Genomic DNA, 10,678 nt, shown 5'->3' with positions numbered 1-10,678 from the left:
TTGATGAGATATAACAGAGAGTAATGCCAAGGAACGTACAGGGGAAGTTATTAGAACCAATGGAATGTAAATAAGAAGAAATAAGAAAGAAAAGTGGATGAAAACATTACCAGCTGTGAGCAGGAATCGAACCTACGACCTTCGAATAACGCGTTCGATGCTCTAACCACTGAGCTATCACAGCGGCCGTCCCTCCATCCACTTTTTTGGGGTTTATATGTGAATTTAGAAGTAGGAGTGACAGTCAGCGCCATCTATAAGCCAAATAACGAGTGTGAAAACACTCTTATTCGCATGTTTTGGCGTCACGTAGCACGTGAATTTATTATGAGCAGGCAGCTGATTAATTGTCCCTCTTATACAACCTAAACACACCAAGTCTGCCAGTACGAGACCCTCGTTCAATGAAAAAAGGGAGAGAAGTGTATACCTAAGGGCTCGTATTTCCGTGGTTTAACACAGTATTAATGAGATATAACAGACAGTAATGCCAAGGAATGTACAGGGGAAGTTATTAGAACCAATGGAATGTAAATAAGAAGACAAAAGAAAGAAAAGTGGATGAAAAAATTACCAGCTGTGAGCAGGAATCGAACCTACGACCTTCGAATAACGCGTTCGATGCTCTAACCACTGAGCTATCACCGCGGCCGTCCCTCCATCCACTTTTTTGGGGATCTATATGTAAATTTAGAAGTAGGAGTGACAGTCAGCGCCATCTATAAGCCAAACAACGAGTGTGAAAACACTCTTATTCGCATGTTTTGGCGTCACGTAGCACGTGAACTTATAATGAGCGGGCAGCTGAATAATTGTCCCTCTTATACAACCTAAACACACCAAGTCTGCCAGTACGAAACCCTCGTTCAATGAAATAAGGGAGAGAAGTGTATACCTAAGGGCTCGTATTTCCGTGGTTTAACACAATAAAAATGAGATATAACAGACAGTAATGCCAAGGAATGTACAGGGGAATGTATTAGAACCAATGGAATGTAAATAAGAAGACAGAAGAAAGAAAAGTGGATGAAAAAATTACCAGCTGTGAGCAGGAATCGAACCTACGACCTTCGAATAACGCGTTCGATGCTCTAACCACTGAGCTATCACAGCGGCCGTACCTCCATTCACTTTTTTGGGGGGTTTATATGTGAATTTAGAAGTAGGAGTGACAGTCAGTGGCATCTATAAGCCAAACAACGAGTGTGAAAACACTCTTATTCGCATGTTTTGGCGTCACGTAGCATGTGAACTTATTATGAGCGGGCAGCTGGATAATTGTCCCTCTTATACAACCTAAACACACCAAGTCTGCCACTACGAGACCTTCGTTCAATAAAATAAGGGAGAGAAGTGTATACCTAAGGGCTCGTATTTCCCTGGTTTAACACAATAATAATGTGATATAACAGATAGTCATGCCAAGGAATGTACAAGGGAAGTTATTAGAACCAATGGAATGTAAATAAGAAGAAAGAAGAAAAAAAAGTGGATGAAAAAATTACCAACTGTGAGCAGGAATTGAACCTACGACCTTCGAATAACGCGTTCGATGCTCTAACCACTGAGCTATCACAGCGGCCGTCCCTCCATCCACTTTTTTGGGAGTTTATATGTGAATTTAGAAGTAGGAGTGACAGTCAGCGCCATCTATAAGCCAAACAACCAGTGTGAAAACACTCTTATTCGCATGTTTTGGCGTCACGTAGCACGTGAACTTATTATGAGCGGGCAGCTGATCAATTGTCCCTCTTATACAACCTAAACACACCAAGTCTGCCAGTACGAAACCCTCGTTCAATGAAATAAGGGAGAGAAGTGTATACCTAAGGGCTCGTATTTCCGTGGTTTAACACAATAAAAATGAGATATAACAGACAGTAATGCCAAGGAATGTACAGGGGAATGTATTAGAACCAATGGAATGTAAATAAGAAGACAGAAGAAAGAAAAGTGGATGAAAAAATTACCAGCTGTGAGCAGGAATCGAACCTACGACCTTCGAATAACGCGTTCGATGCTCTAACCACAGAGCTATCACAGGGGCCGTCCCTCCATCCACTTTTTTTGGGGTTTATATGTGAATTTAGAAGTAGGAGTGACAGTCAGCGCCATCTATAAGCCAAACAACGAGTGTGAAAACACTCTTATTCGCATGTTTTGGCGTCACGTAGCACGTGAACTTATTATGAGCGGGCAGCTGATTAATTGTCCCTCTTATACAACCTAAACACACCAAGTCTGCCAGTACGAGACCCTCGTTCAATGAAATAAGGGAGAGAAGTGTATACCTAAGGGCTCGTATTTCCGTGGTTTAACACAATTTTAATGAGATATAACAGAGAGTAATGCCAAGGAACGTACAGGAGAAGTTATTAGAACCAATGAAATGTAAATAAGAAGAAAGAAGAAAGAAAAGTGGATGAAAAAATTACCAGCTGTGAGCAGGAATCGAACCTACGACCTTTGAATAACGCGTTCGATGCTCTAACCACTGAGCTATCACAGCGGCCGTCCCTCCATCCACTTTTTTGGGGTTTATATGTGAATTTAGAAGTAGGAGTAACAGTCAGCGCCATCTATAAGCCAAACAACGAGTGTGAAAACACTCTTATTCGCATGTTTTGGCGTCACGTAGCACGTGAACTTATTATGAGCGGGCAGCTGATCAATTGTCCCTCTTATACAACCTAAACACACCAAGTCTGCCAGTACGAGACCCTCGTTCAATGAAATAAGGGAGAGAAGTGTATACCTAAGGGCTCGTATTTCCGTGCTTTAACACAATTTTGATGAGATATAACAGAGAGTAATGCCAAGGAACGTACAGGGGAAGTTATTAGAACCAATGGAATGTAAATAAGAAGAAAGAAGAAAGAAAAGTGGATGAAAACATTACCAGCTGTGAGCAGGAATCGAACCTACGACCTTCGAATAACGCGTTCGATGCTCTAACCACTGAGCTATCACAGCGGCCGTCCCTCCATCCACTTTTTTGGGGTTTATATGTGAATTTAGAAGTAGGAGTGACAGTCAGCGCCATCTATAAGCCAAATAACGAGTGTGAAAACACTCTTATTCGCATGTTTTGGCGTCACGTAGCACGTGAATTTATTATGAGCAGGCAGCTGATTAATTGTCCCTCTTATACAACCTAAACACACCAAGTCTGCCAGTACGAGACCCTCGTTCAATGAAAAAAGGGAGAGAAGTGTATACCTAAGGGCTCGTATTTCCGTGGTTTAACACAGTATTAATGAGATATAACAGACAGTAATGCCAAGGAATGTACAGGGGAAGTTATTAGAACCAATGGAATGTAAATAAGAAGACAAAAGAAAGAAAAGTGGATGAAAAAATTACCAGCTGTGAGCAGGAATCGAACCTACGACCTTCGAATAACGCGTTCGATGCTCTAACCACTGAGCTATCACCGCGGCCGTCCCTCCATCCACTTTTTTGGGGATCTATATGTAAATTTAGAAGTAGGAGTGACAGTCAGCGCCATCTATAAGCCAAACAACGAGTGTGAAAACACTCTTATTCGCATGTTTTGGCGTCACGTAGCACGTGAACTTATAATGAGCGGGCAGCTGAATAATTGTCCCTCTTATACAACCTAAACACACCAAGTCTGCCAGTACGAAACCCTCGTTCAATGAAATAAGGGAGAGAAGTGTATACCTAAGGGCTCGTATTTCCGTGGTTTAACACAATAAAAATGAGATATAACAGACAGTAATGCCAAGGAATGTACAGGGGAATGTATTAGAACCAATGGAATGTAAATAAGAAGACAGAAGAAAGAAAAGTGGATGAAAAAATTACCAGCTGTGAGCAGGAATCGAACCTACGACCTTCGAATAACGCGTTCGATGCTCTAACCACAGAGCTATCACAGGGGCCGTCCCTCCATCCACTTTTTTTTGGGTTTATATGTGAATTTAGAAGTAGGAGTGACAGTCAGCGCCATCTATAAGCCAAACAACGAGTGTGAAAACACTCTTATTCGCATGTTTTGGCGTCACGTAGCACGTGAACTTATTATGAGCGGGCAGCTGAATAATTGTCCCTCTTATACAACCTAAACACACCAAGTCTGCCACTACGAGACCTTCGTTCAATAAAATAAGGGAGAGAAGTGTATACCTCAGGGCTCGTATTTCCCTGGTTTAACACAATAATAATGTAATATAACAGATAGTCATGCCAAGGAACGTACAGGGGAAGTTATTAGAACCAATGGAATGTAAATAAGAAGAAAGAAGAAAAAAAAGTGGATGAAAAAATTACCAGCTGTGAGCAGGAATTGAACCTACGACCTTCGAATAACGCGTTCGATGCTCTAACCACTGAGCTATCACAGCGGCCGTCCCTCCATCCACTTTTTTGGGGGTTTATATGTGAATTAAGAAGTAGGAGTGACAGTCAGCGCCATCTATAAGCCAAACAACCAGTGTGAAAACACTCTTATTCGCATGTTTTGGCGTCACGTAGCACGTGAACTTATTATGAGCGGGCAGCTGATTAATTGTCCCTCTTATACAACCTAAACACACCAAGTCTGCCAGTACGAGACCCTCGTTCAATGAAAAAAGGGAGAGAAGTGTATACCTAAGGGCTCGTATTTCCGTGGTTTAACACAGTATTAATGAGATATAACAGACAGTAATGCCAAGGAATGTACAGGGGAAGTTATTAGAACCAATGGAATGTAAATAAGAAGACAAAAGAAAGAAAAGTGGATGAAAAAATTACCAGCTGTGAGCAGGAATCGAACCTACGACCTTCGAATAACGCGTTCGATGCTCTAACCACTGAGCTATCACAGCGGCCGTCCCTCCATCCACTTTTTTGGGGGTCTATATGTAAATTTAGAAGTAGGAGTGACAGTCAGCGCCATCTATAAGCCAAACAACGAGTGTGAAAACACTCTTATTCGCATGTTTTGGCGTCACGTAGCACGTGAACTTATAATGAGCGGGCAGCTGAATAATTGTCCCTCTTATACAACCTAAACACACTAAGTCTGCCAGTACGAGACCCTCGTTCAATGAAATAAGGGAGAGAAGTGTATACCTAAGGGCTCGTCTTTCCGTGGTTTAACACAATATTACTGAGATATAACGGACAGTAATGCCAAGGAATGTACAGGAGAAGTTATTAGAACCAATCGAATGTAAATAAGAAGAAAGAAGAAAGAAAAATGGATGAAATAATTACCAGCTGTTAGCAGGAATCGAACCTACGACCTTTGAATAACGCGTTCGATGCTCTAACCACTGAGCTATCACAGCGGCCGTACCTCGATTCACTTTTTTGGGGGGTTTATATGTGAATTTAGAAGTAGGAGTGACAGTCAGTGGCATCTATAAGCCAAACAACGAGTGTGAAAACACTCTTATTCGCATGTTTTGGCGTCACGTAGCACGTGAACTTATTATGAGCGGGCAGCTGAATAATTGTCCCTCTTATACAACCTAAACACACCAAGTCTGCCACTACGAGACCTTCGTTCAATAAAATAAGGGAGAGAAGTGTATACCTAAGGGCTCGTATTTCCCTGGTTTAACACAATAATAATGTGATATAACAGATAGTCATGCCAAGGAATGTACAGGGGAAGTTATTAGAACCAATGGAATGTAAATAAGAAGAAAGAAGAAAAAAAAGTGGATGAAAAAATTACCAGCTGTGAGCAGGAATTGAACCTACGACCTTCGAATAACGCGTTCGATGCTCTAACCACTGAGCTATCACAGCGGCCGTCCCTCCATCCACTTTTTTGGGGGTTTATATGTGAATTTAGAAGTAGGAGTGACAGTCAGCGCCATCTATAAGCCAAACAACCAGTGTGAAAACACTCTTATTCGCATGTTTTGGCGTCACGTAGCACGTGAACTTATTGTGAGCGGGCAGCTGATCAATTGTCCCTCTTATACAACCTAAACACACCAAGTCTGCCAGTACGAAACCCTCGTTCAATGAAATAAGGGAGAGAAGTGTATACCTAAGGGCTCGTATTTCCGTGGTTTAACACAATAATAATGAGATATAACAGACAGTATTGCCAAGGAATGTACAGGGGAATGTATTAGAACCAATGGAATGTAAATAAGAAGAAAGAAGAAAGAAAAGTGGATGAAAAAATTACCAGCCTTGAGCAGGAATTAAACCTACGACCTTCGAATAACGCGTTCGATGCTCTAACGACTGAGCTGTCACAGCGGCCGTCCCTCCATCCACTTTTTTGGGGGTTTATATGTGAATTTAGAAGTAGGAGTGACAGTCAGTGCCATCTATAAGCCAAACAACGAGTGTGAAAACACTCTTATTCGCATGTTTTGGCGTCACGTAGCACGTGAATTTATTATGAGCGGGCAGCTGAATAATTGTCCCTCTCATACAACCTAAACACACCAAGTCTGCCAGTACGAGACCCTCGTTCAATGAAATAAAGGAGAGAAGTGTATACCTAAGGGCTCGTCTTTCCGTGGTTTAACACAATATTACTGAGATATAACAGACAGTAATGCCAAGGAATGTACAGGGGAAGGTATTAGAACCAATGGAATGTAAATAAGGCGAAAGAAGAAAGAAAAGTGGATGAAAAAATTACCAGCTATGAGCAGGAATCGAACCTGCGACCTTCGAATAACGCGTTCGATGCTCTAACCACTGAGCTATCACAGCGGCCGTCTCTCCATCCACTTTTTTGGGGGTTTATATGTGAATTTAGAAGTAGGCGTGACAGTCAGCGCCATCTATAAGCCAAACAACGAGTGTGAAAACGCTCTTATTCGCATGTTTTGGCGTCACGTAGCACGTGAACTTATTATGAGCGGGCAGCTGATCAATTGTCCCTCTTATACAACCTAAACACACAAAGTCTGCCAGTACGAAACCCTCGTTCAATGAAATAAGGGAGAGAAGTGTATACCTAAGGGCTCGTATATCCATGCTTTATCATAATATTAATGAGATTTAACAGACAGTAATGCCAAGGAATGTACAGGGGAAGTTATTAGAACCAATGGAATGTAAATAAGGAGAAAGAAGAAAGAAAAGTGGATGAAAAAATTACCAGCTGTGAGCAGGAATCGAACCTACAACCTTCGAATAACGCGTTCGATGCTCTAACCACTGAGCTATCACAGCGGCCGTCCCTCCATCCACATTTTTGGGGGTCTATATGTGAATTTAGAAGTAGGAGTGACAGTCAGCGCACTCTATAAGCCAAACAACCAGTGTGAAAACAATCTTATTCGCATGTTTGGCGTCACGTAGCACGTGAACTTATTATGAGCGGGCAGCTGAATAATTGTCCCTCTTATACAACCTAAACACACCAAGTCTGCCAGTACGAGACCCTCGTTCAATGAAATAAGGGAGAGAAGTGTATACCTAAGGGCTCGTCTCTCCGTGGTTAAACACAATATTACTGAGATATAACAGACAGTAATGCCAAGGAATGTACAGGGGAAGTTATTAGAACCAATCTAATGTAAATAAGAAGATAGAAGAAAGAAAACTGGATGAAAAAGTTACCAGCTGTGAGCAGGAATCGAACCTACGACCTTCGAAGAACGCGTTCGATGCTCTAACCACTGAGCTATCACAGCGGCCGTCCCTCCTTCCACTTTTTTGGGGGTTTATATGTGAAATAGAAGTAGGAGTGACAGTCAGCGCCATCTATAGGCCAAACAACGAGTGTGAAAACACTCTTATTCGCATGTTTTGGCGTGACGTAGCACGTGAACTTATTATGATCGGGCAGCTGAATAATTGTCCCTCTTATACAACCTAAACACACCAAGTCTGCCAGTACGAGACCCATATTCAATGAAATAAGGGAGAGAAGTGTATACCTAAGGGCTCGTATTTCCGTGCTTTAACACAATATAATGAGATTTAACAGACAGTAATGCCAAGGAATGTACAGGGGAAGTTATCAGAACCAATGGAATGTAAATAGGGAGAAAGAAGAAAGAAAAGTGGATGAAAAAATTACCAGCTGTGAGCAGGAATCGAACCTACGACCTTCGGATAACGCGTTTGATGGTCTGACCACTGAGCTATCAAAGCGGCCGTCCCTCCATCCACTTTTTTTGGGGGTCTATATGTGAATTTAGAAGTAGGAGTGACAGTCAGCGCCATCTATAAGCCAAACAACCAGTGTGAAAACACTCTTATTCGCATGTTTTGGCGTCACGTAGCACGTGAATTTATTATGAGCGGGCAGCTGATTAATTGTCCCTCTTATACAACCTAAACACACCAAGTCTGCCAGTACGAGACCCTCGTTCAATAAAAAAGGGAGAAAAGTGTATACCTAAGGGCTCGTATTTCCGTGGTTTAACACAATATTAATGCGATATAACAGACAGTAATGCCAAGGAATGTACAGGGGAAGTTATTAGAACCAATGGAATGTAAATAAGAAGAAAGAAAAAAAAATGGATGAAAAAATTACCAGCTGTGAGCAGGAATCGAACCTACGACCTTCGAATAACGCGTTCGATGCTCTAACCACTGAGCTATCACAGCGGCCGTCCCTCCATCCACTTTTTTGGGGTTTATATGTGAATTTAGAAGTAGGAGTGACAGTCAGCGCCATCAATAAGCCAAACAACGAGTGTGAAAACACTCTTATTCGCATGTTTTGGTGTCACGTAGCACGTGAACTTATTATGAGCGGGCAGCTGAATAATTGTCCCTCTTATACAACCTAAACACACCAAGTCTGCCAGTACGAGACCCTCGTTCAATGAAATAAGGGAGAGAAGTGTATACCTAAGGGCTCGTATTTCCGTGGTTTAACACAATATTACTGAGATATAACAGACAGTAATGCCAAGGAACGTACAGGGGAAGTTATTTGAACCAATGGAATGTATATAAGAAGAAAGAAAAGTGGATGAAAAAATTACCAGCTGTGAGCAGGAATCGAACCTACGACCTTCGAATAACGCGTTCGATGCTCTAACCACTGAGCTATCACAGCGGCCGTCCCTCCATCCACTTTTTTTTGGGGTTTATATGTGAATTTAGAAGTAGGAGTGACAGTCAGCGCCATCTATAAGCCAAACAACGAGTGTGAAAACACTCTTATTCGCATGTTTTGGCGTCACGTAGCACGTGAACTTATTATGAGCGGGCAGCTGATTAATTGTCCCTCTTATACAACCTAAACACACCAAGTCTGCCAGTACGAGACCCTCATTCAATGAAATAAGGGAGAGAAGTGTATACCTAAGGGCTCGTATTTCCGTGCTTTAACACAATTTTAATGAGATATAACAGAGAGTAATGCCAAGGAACGTACAGGGGAAGTTATTAGAACCAATGGAATGTAAATAAGAAGAAAGAAGAAAGAAAAGTGGATGAAAACATTACCAGCTGTGAGCAGGAATCGAACCTACGACCTTCGAATAACGCGTTCGATGCTCTAACCACTGAGCTATCACAGCGGCCGTCCCTCCATCCACTTTTTTGGGGTTTATATGTGAATTTAGAAGTAGGAGTGACAGTCAGCGCCATCTATAAGCCAAATAACGAGTGTGAAAACACTCTTATTCGCATGTTTTGGCGTCACGTAGCACGTGAATTTATTATGAGCAGGCAGCTGATTAATTGTCCCTCTTATACAACCTAAACACACCAAGTCTGCCAGTACGAGACCCTCGTTCAATGAAAAAAGGGAGAGAAGTGTATACCTAAGGGCTCGTATTTCCGTGGTTTAACACAGTATTAATGAGATATAACAGACAGTAATGCCAAGGAATGTACAGGGGAAGTTATTAGAACCAATGGAATGTAAATAAGAAGACAAAAGAAAGAAAAGTGGATGAAAAAATTACCAGCTGTGAGCAGGAATCGAACCTACGACCTTCGAATAACGCGTTCGATGCTCTAACCACTGAGCTATCACAGCGGCCGTCCCTCCATCCACTTTTTTGGGGGTCTATATGTAAATTTAGAAGTAGGAGTGACAGTCAGCGCCATCTATAAGCCAAACAACGAGTGTGAAAACACTCTTATTCGCATGTTTTGGCGTCACTTAGCACGTGAACTTATAATGAGCGGGCAGCTGAATAATTGTCCCTCTTATACAACCTAAACACACCAAGTCTGCCAGTACGAGACCCTCGTTCAATGAAATAAGGGAGAGAAGTGTATACCTAAGGGCTCGTATTTCCGTGGTTTAACACAATATTACTGAGATATAACAGACAGTAATGCCAAGGAACGTACAGGGGAAGTTATTTGAACCAATGGAATGTATATAAGAAGAAAGAAAAGTGGATGAAAAAATTACCAGCTGTGAGCAGGAATCGAACCTACGACCTTCGAATAACGCGTTCGATGCTCTAACCACTGAGCTATCACAGCGGCCGTCCCTCCATCCACTTTTTTTTGGGGTTTATATGTGAATTTAGAAGTAGGAGTGACAGTCAGCGCCATCTATAAGCCAAACAACGAGTGTGAAAACACTCTTATTCGCATGTTTTGGCGTCACGTAGCACGTGAACTTATTATGAGCGGGCAGCTGATTAATTGTCCCTCTTATACAACCTAAACACACCAAGTCTGCCAGTACGAGACCCTCATTCAATGAAATAAGGGAGAGAAGTGTATACCTAAGGGCTCGTATTTCCGTGCTTTAACACAATTTTAA

Source organism: Rhipicephalus microplus, chromosome 8, assembly GCF_043290135.1.
Source record: "Rhipicephalus microplus isolate Deutch F79 chromosome 8, USDA_Rmic, whole genome shotgun sequence".
In the NCBI taxonomy this organism is placed as follows: Eukaryota; Metazoa; Arthropoda; class Arachnida; order Ixodida; family Ixodidae; genus Rhipicephalus; species Rhipicephalus microplus.
Note: the sequence above shows the minus strand (reverse complement) of the source record.